General features: G+C 44.7%; 2 long non-coding RNA genes across 3 annotated transcripts; both read left to right on the top strand.

The window, feature by feature from the left end:
- Window positions 1-228: 228 nt before the first annotated feature.
- Window positions 229-4477, top strand: LOC123407207. Of its 2 annotated transcripts, XR_006612575.1 has the most exons (3): window positions 236-868; window positions 976-1051; window positions 4360-4477. It is a non-coding gene; the product is annotated as an uncharacterized LOC123407207 (long non-coding RNA). The 2 variants fall into 2 exon arrangements; XR_006612567.1 differs by having other exon boundaries at window positions 229-1051.
- Window positions 4478-4482: 5 nt separating this feature from the next.
- On the top strand, window positions 4483-5430 carry LOC123407147. Its single transcript, XR_006612560.1, has 2 exons — window positions 4483-4744; window positions 4817-5430. It is a non-coding gene; the product is annotated as an uncharacterized LOC123407147 (long non-coding RNA).
- Window positions 5431-10873: the final 5443 nt, after the last annotated feature.

Raw genomic sequence — 10873 nt, 5'->3', positions numbered from 1 at the left:
CCCGACTCATTAATTCCCTATAAACCGAGGGGCGGATCCAACCGAGATTATCCGTCGGTTGTTGTATAACATATTCTCAAAAACTATGCTTAATTCTTAAAATAAAAACACAGAATTACATATGCTTAATTTTCATCGATGGAATAATTTGTGTCAGGGATTGATGACATGGCAAACATCCTACCATCCGTTCCCAGCAATCCCACCATCCACCGATCCATCCATCCATCTAAAGAAAAGGAGGAAGGAAAAAAGGAGCAGTCCACCGCACCATGGTCTGGAGTACTCCTCTTTCTCTCCGTCCATGGTGACGAACTACGAGATCTGGGCGTGATCCGCTCCGTGGTCCGCTCCATGGGCGTGATCCGCTACCTATTGATCAGGACGAATAACGCACGGTGACCGGAGGTGGCTCCACGGCGTTCCTATGTCCACCCATCTCCTCCGCTCTAGAGATTGCGAAGGCGGCAGCTACGGCGCTGGAGGGACGACCTGGATGTGCAGGCTACTCCCCTATCTTCTGTCATGCGGTGGTGACCCGGAGGCGGCGTGGGCAGTGCAATGGTCCTGCCCGAGCTCTCCAGGGACAACGGCCTTCTCTGGTGTCCCTCTCCATGGTGGTTGTTCTTCTCACTGGTGAGATCTCCTTCCTCCTCTTATTTCCTTCTTCTCCTCCATGAATTTCTGAATTTCTAGGGTTAGGGTTCTTTGTTTTTGGGAGCGGTGCAGGAGAAGGGGGTGATGCTGAGTTTGGCACCCTGCCATGGAATCAATTCAGGCGCAGATGGAGCTCATACAGAAGAAGTAGATGAGCTCAAGTCTGCGGATGAGGAATCATGTTAGAGTATCTTCTTTGTTCTAGCCAAAGGTACTAATGTTTCTTATCTGTTTTAGATGAATTGTTCCTTCTTTATTCCTTGGAACTCCCCTGTTTTGGATGAACTAACTAAATTAATTAATTTCTCATGGAAATAGGGTAAGAGTGAAATTTTGTTGGAGGGTGCTTAATCAGCCATTCCCCTTCTTAGTGGAGGTTCCTTATTTTAATAAGGTAAGAGCAAGTCTACTAGAACCCTCAAACCCTCAAATAACCGCTTTTTTAAGTTTTCGTCGACAAAACGACGTAGACTAGAACCCTTAAACCCTTAAACCCGTAAAAAAAATTAAAGGTCCAACCCGCAAACCCCTTTCTAGCCTGTAAAAGTAAGGGTTGGGAGGGGAAACTGCCCCCAACCCGTACTCCACGTCCCACCTCGCGCGGGAGGCAGTTGGTTCCCGCCCGTGCGAGGAAGTTGCCTCGGCCGCCGCCTCCCGGCCTCCCCCGCGCTCCCTCCGCGCCCGCCCAGGCCGCCGTCGCGCCGCGCCCGCCCCGGCCGCCGTCGCACCCCGCCCGCCTAGGCCGCCGTCGCGCCGCGCCCGCCCCGGCCGCCGTCGCACCCCGCCCGCCCAGGCCGCCGTCGCGGCCCGCCCGCCCAGGCCGTCGTCGCGCCCCGCCCGCCCCGGCCGCCGTCGCACCCCGCCCGCCTAGGCCGCCGTCGCGCCGCGCCCGCCCCGGCCGCCGTCGCACCCCGCCCGCCCAGGCCGCCGTCGCGGCCCGCCCGCCCAGGCCGTCGTCGCGCCCCGCCCGCCCCGGCGGTCGTCGCGCCCCACCCCCGCACCCGCCGCGCCCGCCCCGGCGGCCAGCCGCCCCTCCCCTTCCCTCTCCCTGCCGCAGAAGGAGCTCGCCGCGGCGGCGCCGCAGCAGCAGCAGCGCGCGAGCTCCAGCAGCCGGCGCGCGCGGTCCTGGCTGTATTCCGATTTTGAGGGTTGGGTTTGAGGGTTCTAGTCTTTGCCCCTGTTTTTCAGCCCTTAAAAGTGTCAAAAATGTGCAATTCTCAACCCTTAAAACTAGTTTTTGTTTTAAGGGTTTGAGGGTTCTACTAGACTTGCTCTAAGAACTCCTATTCCATTGTGCTTAAGGCTAATGATGAATGATTGTATAATAGCTAGTTTTCTTATGTGGGTGCTTGGAAACATTACGTTGGTGGGCACTGAGCCACTGGACCCTCACCCAGCCTGTCAATATTCACGGAAGTTGCAAATTCGGGTTAGTTTTGACATGTTTGTTATTTTACAGTCGACTAAAAAAATCACATTCATTGGATTTTCTGCTCCTTTTCATTCGGTGCTGAGCTTCCTGCTAAAATCTCGGTGTGGAGGGAGGGAGAAAGAGGGGAGAGGGAGGGAGGGAGGGAGAAGCAGGCCCGTGAAACAAATTAGTATCTTTTGGTGCTAGGGGACTTTTATTCATATGTTTTAGGTTACCTTCTTTCATGGTGGCATGCATCTGCCTTACAGAAAATAGGAGTGGATGCTTTCCTTGTCATAGTGGCATGTGCTACAGTCTCCTCTAGTGTTTTAACTTCCTACTTTGATGGATATTGTAAAATGCAACGATACTCAATTCGGCCATATTTTTCTTCTCGTCGTCTTTTTTGTTATTTTTAGTATGTGACAAAGCTTGAAGATTTAAAGGCCATTACCACTTCTCGACCAAAAGTGAAATACGGGTCAAAATCTTTGTCCTCAAGAATCTGGAGGTTGTGAGAGATCGAGCTGGTTGAAAAGTTTGAATAAGTGTCAGTGGGTTTTCAGACTATTGGCTGCCAGTCTACAGTTTTTTCAGTTTAACCCACCCTCAATATAGGAGTAATCTTGTATAACCTGAAAATGTGATAGTTCATTCAAGTTATAACTTGTTTGTTTTTGTAGCACCAACCAGATGGTAATGTTGTATATGTAGCGAGCAATCAACAATTATCCTAACGTTGATTTCTCGCTAAATATACGACATTACCATCTGGTTGGTGCTAACATTTGTTGTAGATGGTGTGGAAGTACCTCTTTCAAATTAACGTTTGTCGTAGATGGTGTGGAAGTACCTCTTTGACACTAACGTCTGTTGTAAACCAACCTGATAGTTTTGTGAAATTTAATTGCCTTTCAGGTCTTTACTTACGACATGTTTTACTCCTTTTGTTTTCTTAGTGTCACCAAAAACGCCTCTCACAGAATTGTTATGCTGCTTTGTCGTTTTATTGTTACCAAACATGCCTCATGTAATAATATTAATTATTGGCCTATGTTTTCTTACTATCACCAAAAACGCCTCTCACATAATTGTTATGCTAGGTTTCCCCTTTTCCTTGCTATAGGGCTCAAATGCCACAGAAGTTGCTATATATAGGATTGAACTATTTCTTGATAGCTCAATCCTGTACTGGTTTTAGTTGTTAAAGCACAAGAGGCTTCATATTTGTGAATGTTTTAGAACAGATAGGTGCACACAGGTGCAGTGCATGCATGTTCATATTGTCTGCATCGATTTGATGCTTGCACTGAATTTCCTTGAGACACAATTTAACAACATTCCCCTGATAATTGAATAATTAGTTGTCGTCCTATACTTGATAGAATGATGCTCCTACCGTAACTGTAGATGCATGCATGTCTGTAGCAGGAAATCATTCTCTTGTTACCTTATTATTATCACTGGTTACAAAGTTCCGATGGCCTGCATTCTATGGTAGTAAACTTGCTATATTGCTGGTACTGTGGTTTATTTTATTTCTCATCTGCTCTAACTGCTAGAGAACCAGTGTCCTAATGGCATGTATAATGGGGTGATGCCAGTCTTGTCTTTGTAATGCACCAGCCCGGTTGGAGATGCTCTTTGTCCATCTGATTAGTACTTAGCGGCTTGGTGAACACTGAATAGAACTAAAATGATGTCTAGCTTGTGAGAGAGTTACACAAAGTAAGCCCTGTCCAGAATACAGGGTATTTGCCCTGTTCCCATGGGGAATAAAATGGTTCCTGTGAAATTCTTGCTTTCCAAAGAGGCCCTTAGTTTGAAGAGATTGGATTTTGTGCAACCAGTTGCCGACACACCCCATTATTCAATTTTTTTGGAGTTTCCAAAAAATGTAGAACAGTTGATGGATTTAATCCCTGCTTGCATTTTCATGCAATTATTCTAACTAGTTCATTAGGATAGCTAAACATATGGATAGATTTTTATTGGCCAAGCATATGCTTGAGCTGAAAGTATTAAACTGATGGTAGCGTGATGGTGAGCGGATAATCCTTGCCTATTTTAATGCAGCCAAATCTGGTTTTACCTGCATAATTCTTGCTCAACATTTGTGCAAAACTAAACATATAATCCTCCTAAATTGTGAGTTGAAATGCGGCACAACTGCAATGTTGGGATTCGGGCGATTCAAACGTGTTATGATGAGCCTGCATGTGGGATAGCAGAAGGTGATGATACAGTTGGATCTGAGTGCGCAAAATGAATTATTATTTTTTGTTTCGCAGGCTGGTCTGCCATCTAAGATCTCACCGGCCCCTACAATGTTTTCGGCGCCGGAGCCTTTGCCGGCAGAGAATTTTGATGATGGATCAACGGAGGAACCTGAGCATCCTGATATGAAGGTATTTGTATTTATCTCTGCAATTTTTTGGTAGGACACGACACTGCTGGTTTTGTCGTGCTCCGCATTGTCCAGTTACGCTTATGCATAGGTTTATTTATGGTATTCTATTGGATATGCATATGCTGATGTACAATAGGAATGTCTCCATGTTGTGCCATGTTTTTTATGCACATAGAATATCTGTATGTCTTATTATAGCCTCTAATTAAAAGTTACTGATTCACTAGGAAAATCCACTGAAGGAATCGGCCCCCTTTCTCTAGGAGGTACATATCTAGTGCTGGGCAGGCTTTTTTTAGCAATTGAAACTTCTAATTTTAACCTCTACACTTGTGAAGCCCATTTCCAGTGGTCATCCTACAATGAGCCTGAAAAACAACCGCACATATCATGACTCCAAGATGATATATCCTGACCTGGACGTTGCATAAGAAAAAGGAAATGTAACCACCTTTTTTTTCTTAGCTTATGAGAGAAGATAGTTATAGTAGTAGCATTCAGGTTTCATCAATGTGGAGTCAAAAAAAGCAGTCACAAGCACATGACGACCCTACATCATATTTCCACCATTTTCTAAGTAAGAAAACAATTTTCTACTATTTTATCATTGGTTATCGTCCGTGCAATTTTACTAGTTTCCTTGGTCTGAAAGCCTTACCATCATTTTCTTCTTGCACGCGGTAATGGCAAGAGCATATTGTGTAGAGGAAGAGGATGAGTAGAAACTTGTGGTGCTCATCCAATCTTCATGGAACTCTCTTTATGTGTGATTGTGCACTTGTTGGGTCCTTTTTTCGTGCGCTTGCACTTGTAGAAGTATTCTGTTGTGTACATGTAAAATTATTTTGATGTGCCCTTGTTAGACGTTGAAACTTAATGCATGGAGTTGGTGGATGATGTAATGTATTTGATGTGATATGCTACTGAAATGAAATATACATTTTGTTTGCAATTTTTTATTCTGTTGTATTTATTTTTAATGGGCCTATCCTGAGATATGCGTGCTTCTAGCAAAAAAATGCTTCAACCCAAACAAATCAGACATTTTCAATAGTAAAATAGGTATTGGGTCAGGCCCATGTAGGCTAGATTGATGGACAGGGATCTGAAATTTATGATGATTCCATTTGGTCACTAGCAATGTCACGTCATCTTGCCACGTCAGATTCTACGTGGCTCGCATAAATGGGTAATGATCAAACCAAACCTATGACCAAAATTTTAGAAAGGTCAAGTTTGTTCATTCTTGACGGCTAACTGTTGACGTTGTAAATTTGGTCAAAAAAAGTCAATAAACTTCAACAATGACGAATCAATGACCAATATAGGGAGTCATAATTGACCTTATTTCTTATAGTGGTCGCCGGGGAACCTCTGGTCAAACCTAAATAGGTCCCGCAGCTCATAACACAAATGTGAAGATTGCATGATTGATACATGAAAGAAGTTGCCGTCGTCCGATTGTACCTCATGGTGAAAGTCAAGAAAGAGCATTACTTATATGAAAAGGACTTATACATTGAGTTTGACAAATTGTTTCAGTTATACAATCAAGACGCACTCGACAAATCTATCGTCAATTTCTATTGCGTATAAGTGATTTCTTTCTGTAATTTATGTCTAGCTCAGCTCGTTCATTGTATGTAATTATCCTCACTACATTATTTTGTACAATATTAAGAACAATGGAGATTCTCCAATGCAAAATAGCGGTGAATCTATGCCATTGGGTTCATTGACCCATATATCCTTACTAAAAAATCGATAGGAGACCATCCCAAAGACTCGGAGATGAACTTGCTAAGGTTTTTACAGGCACAAAATACCGAAACAAAAATACTATGGCCTTACAAAATACCGAAACAGAAATACTATGGCCTTACAACTTCAAGTTAGTGTTACTGTCTTGTACTACGAATTATATTTTGCTTACTTGATGTTAAGTGTAGTTTATGAGTTATGCATGCCTGTTTATATAAACGTGTGTAGGTTCCACTGCATGCTGCTAATCATTAAAGTTGATGCTCGAATTGTTGAAGTCCTAGACTCACTACGTAAAAACCTAACGATTACACCAACGTGGTTAAAATGCTTCCCATGTAATTTCAATCATTATCATACTATAACAGCCTCTTTCATTCATTTCCTGATATCAAGTAATTAATAACTCCTTCATTAATTTTCTTTGCTCGACAGAGTTTAGAAAAATTTCATCAAAGAAGGTTAGGGGTGAATGGAAACTTGAGCTGATTTCGAAACTAGTCAAGTTAATTAATTAAGTATTACTACCTAGGTCCGCACATCTCTTTGATTCTAGTTTCAGTACCATTATCATGCTTGATTATTATGTGATTGAATTCAATTCTGGCAAAGTGTATGAGCCAGCAATAAGGGAATAATTTATGTGCATACACTAGTAGAAGAAAGCCTAGCAGTAGCTTTTTTTATCAATACCAGTAGCGCTGGTGGCAGCGCTGCCACTATCGTGCTACGGCGCACGGCTACCCGCTTAGCAGTAGCGCTGGAATTCCGGAGCTACTCGTACGTACGTTAGCAGTAGCTGTGGAACAAAGAAAGTGTTGCTGCTAAACAATGCTACTGTTAATATTCCAGTACTACTGCTAATATTCCTGTTTTTAAGTCCCGTCTACGTATTTATTCCCCGACCTACGTATTTCTGCATGCTCTATACAGTAGTTTCATCATATCATAATAAATATACATTATTATCATCATATCATACACATAAAGTAGTCTCGTCATTTATACCATCATCATCATTATCCAACACAAATATCATCAAATCTTGAAAATACTGATACACAAGTCATGGCAAACCCACATATTTCATCGTCGCTATCTAAACCATGATGTAGAAGGGAAGAGAGATCAGCATGAGCAAGAGCGCGACTATGTAGTACTTCTTGAGGCACCGGTTTCGCTCTGTCTCTTGCTGTAGCATCCAGCTCAAGGAACTCATATCCGTTTTGGCTCTACTGTCGAACCTTCTGTGTCTAGCGCTCGGGTGCCTGTCCACTTGGGCCTGAGCGTCTCGCGAGTGGTCGTACACTCCTGGAACCCTCTCGATAAATACGACATAGCATTCCTTCGTTATCCCCGATCTATGTACCTGCATCGTAAGTTGCTGAAATAAATGATATATAATATGCAACATAATGTACTTGAGAAACACAAAGAGGCATAGTTAGTAGAATACAAGCAACCTATATAGTAAACATAAATAACGAAGTTCCTCATACACAAACTAATTAACCAGACGCTGAGCGAGTAGCAGCTCTCGGATAGTCTCCCGCCTCATTGGCCCTTGAAAAAACATCCCTCCTTGTTCGACGACCTGCTCCTTGATCACCAGGGCAAGTTCACACTGGATGTGTTAAAACTCAGCTCAGATTCGATGATCCGGTGAGCTTCCTGTGCTTGTGGCCGAGTTGACAATCTCCGCATCGTTGGAATTAGCTGACATGTGAAGGCGTTGTCTATCCCTTCTGTACTCGATCATGTGATGCATGAGGTAGAATCTATCAGCCTTACTATCGTTCGGTTGCTGGATGCAGTAGAAGTCGGTCTTATGGCCGAACGGATATCCGTGGATAACTTACATGGGATGATAAGGTAGGAGAATCATTTCCTTTTCTTTATAAGGGATCATGAAGTCGTTGATGTACCTGCTCGTAGAGTCATGGTGCTCTTTGCAGGCTGCCAAGAAGCTCTTCTGCATATAGTAAAGGTCCGCCTCATAGATATATATTCTATGCTCTCGCGCCTGATGATGTAGTTGAGATATAGTGCATACACGCAGATGAGCTGAAAATTCAGTTTGTTCATGTGGAACATGTCGTAGATGTTGTCAAATCGCAGGATGAACTTCTCCGCAGGCCATGAGTCGACGTATGAACTCACTCGGAACTTGAACTGCATAAAACGGGTATCCTTGTTTTTCCGAGCTGAGAAGTCTTTTCTCTGTGGCCTGCACATCATCATGAAGTCTCCTTAGATCATTGTTCATGATGCTCTCTAGCACTTTCTGAGGTAGGATCGGGTGGCCGGCGACATGGCAACGCTCCACACCTACGACAGGTATTTTTTCTACCACCCAGGGCTGCAGAGACGGCTGGCTGCTTGAAGTAGCTCTGGCTCCTGCACAGATGATGTAATTTAACATCTTCGCGATCCAAATCAGAGCCAGTCACATGATCTCATCATGATTCGTCTCGCGATCCCATCACGATCCATCCCAATCTAGTGCCAAACGGACGACACCTCCACGTTCAGCTCACGTACAGCTCGATGATGATCCCCGCCTTCTTGATCCAGCAGGAGGGGCGAAGAGGTAGATGAGTTCTCTAGCACGGCGGCGGGGTGGTGGTGGTGGTGAACTAATCCAGCAGGGCTTCGCCTAAGCACCGCCAAACTAGAGTAGAGGAGAAACAGATCTAGAGAGAAGTAGAGGGTGCACGTGGCAATTAGGGTTAGCCCTCACCTCTAAAACATCTAGTATGTATAGGAGGGAGAGGAGGGGAGGCTGCATTGACCCCTCCTCCAAGGAGAGGTTCGGCCGATCCAACAAGGGAGGAATCCACCTCCCACAAGGGAGGTGGAATCCTATTAGGACTCCTTCCTAATTTATAAACCCTTTCCACCTTTTGGCTTTTTGCCTTATTCCTCCACTCCAGCCGCATGGGCCCTTAGGGGAGGCTTTGGCCAGCCCACTAGGGGCTGGTCTACCTCCTTTCACAGCCCATGGAGCCTTTGGGTCGTCACACCTGTCCCGGTGGTCCCCGGTACCATCCCGGCACTCCCGGTACACAACTGATGAGCCCGAAACTTTTTCGATGATCAAGACAGGACTTCATATATATCAATCTTTACCTCCGGACCATTCCGGAGCTCCTTGTGAAGTCCAGATTTCATCCGGGACTCCGAACAACCTTAGGTCAATAACACCTATAACTCAACTATACCGAAACGTCAGTGAACCATGAGTGTGCACACCATGCGGGTTCGAGAAATTATGCAGAGATGACCTGAGACACTCCCCGGTGAATAACCAATAGAGGGACCTGGATATCCATATTGGCAACTACATACTCTACGAAGATCTATATCGGTTGAACCTCTATCTCAAGGATTCAATTAATCCCGTATGTTGTTTCCTTTGTCCTTCGGTATGTTACTTGCCCGAGATTCGATCGTCGGTATCTCTATACCTAGTTCAATATCGTTACCGACAAGTCTTTTTACTCGTTCCATAATACATGATCCCATGACTAACTCCTTAGTCACATTGCGTGCAAGGCTTCTTGTGATGTTGTATTACCGAGTGGGCTCCGATATACCTCTCCGTCACACGGAGTGACAAATCCCAAGCTTAATCCACGCCAACCCAACAGACACGTTCGGAGACACTTATAGAGCACCTTTATTGTCACCCAGTAACGTTGTGACGTTTGATACACACAAGGTATGCATCTAGTGTCCGGGAGTTGCATGATCTCATGGTCATAGGAACACATACATTGACATGAAGAAAACAGTAGCAATAAACTGACACGATCATATGCTACGTTTATAGATTGGGTCTTCTCCATCACATCATTCTCCTAATGATGTGATCTCGTGATCAAGTGACAACACTTGTGTATGGCCAGGAAACCTTGACCATCTTTGATCAACGAGCTAGTCAACAAGAGGCTCACTAGGGATAGTGTGTTGTCTATGTATCCACACATGTATTTGAGTTTTCAGTCAATACAATTATAGCATGGATAATAAACTATTATCATGAATAAGGAAATATAATAATATCCAATTTATTATTGCCTCTAGGGCATATTTCCAACATTAGGTTCATCATGATCATCCTCCATGATATCATCATCATTTGCTTCTTCGACGGGGGCGACGTCATCTGACACTAATGGAGGCCCTCCCCGCCGCGTCGTCCGCTATCACCCGCCACGACAAGTGTACGTACTTGGGTAGGTGGGGTGGTGTTCATACCTTGTTGAGGAGTTGCCGTTGGTGTGCTACCGGGCGCCTCGACACGAAGGTGAGTCTTCAACCAAAGCAAGAACCAGCTCTTGCATGCGTCAATCCATTTAGGGGTCTCGTCGTCATCGGCTGGTGCCGGAAGAGGCAAATCCCTGAAGCACGCTTTGACACTGGCCACACAAACTTTGAAGACATCATGGGGCATCTGTCGGCTGTGGAGCATGCGGTCCTTCGGCTTTGTGATCGTTGCCTTTCCCACATCCACCTTCTGGCCATTGATATCGTACAGTAGGGTGCACGGGGTTTCGTCGGCCTGCGAAGACATGACTACGACGTCAGACATTCGAAAGGCAACTGAAATGGAAGACTATATATATAGATAT

The sequence above is a fragment of the Hordeum vulgare genome, chromosome 1H, assembly GCF_904849725.1.
Source record: "Hordeum vulgare subsp. vulgare chromosome 1H, MorexV3_pseudomolecules_assembly, whole genome shotgun sequence".
NCBI classification, from domain to species: domain Eukaryota; kingdom Viridiplantae; phylum Streptophyta; class Magnoliopsida; order Poales; family Poaceae; genus Hordeum; species Hordeum vulgare.
The sequence above is the reverse complement of the archived record's forward strand: the minus strand, read 5'-3'. Positions and strand labels throughout refer to the sequence as shown.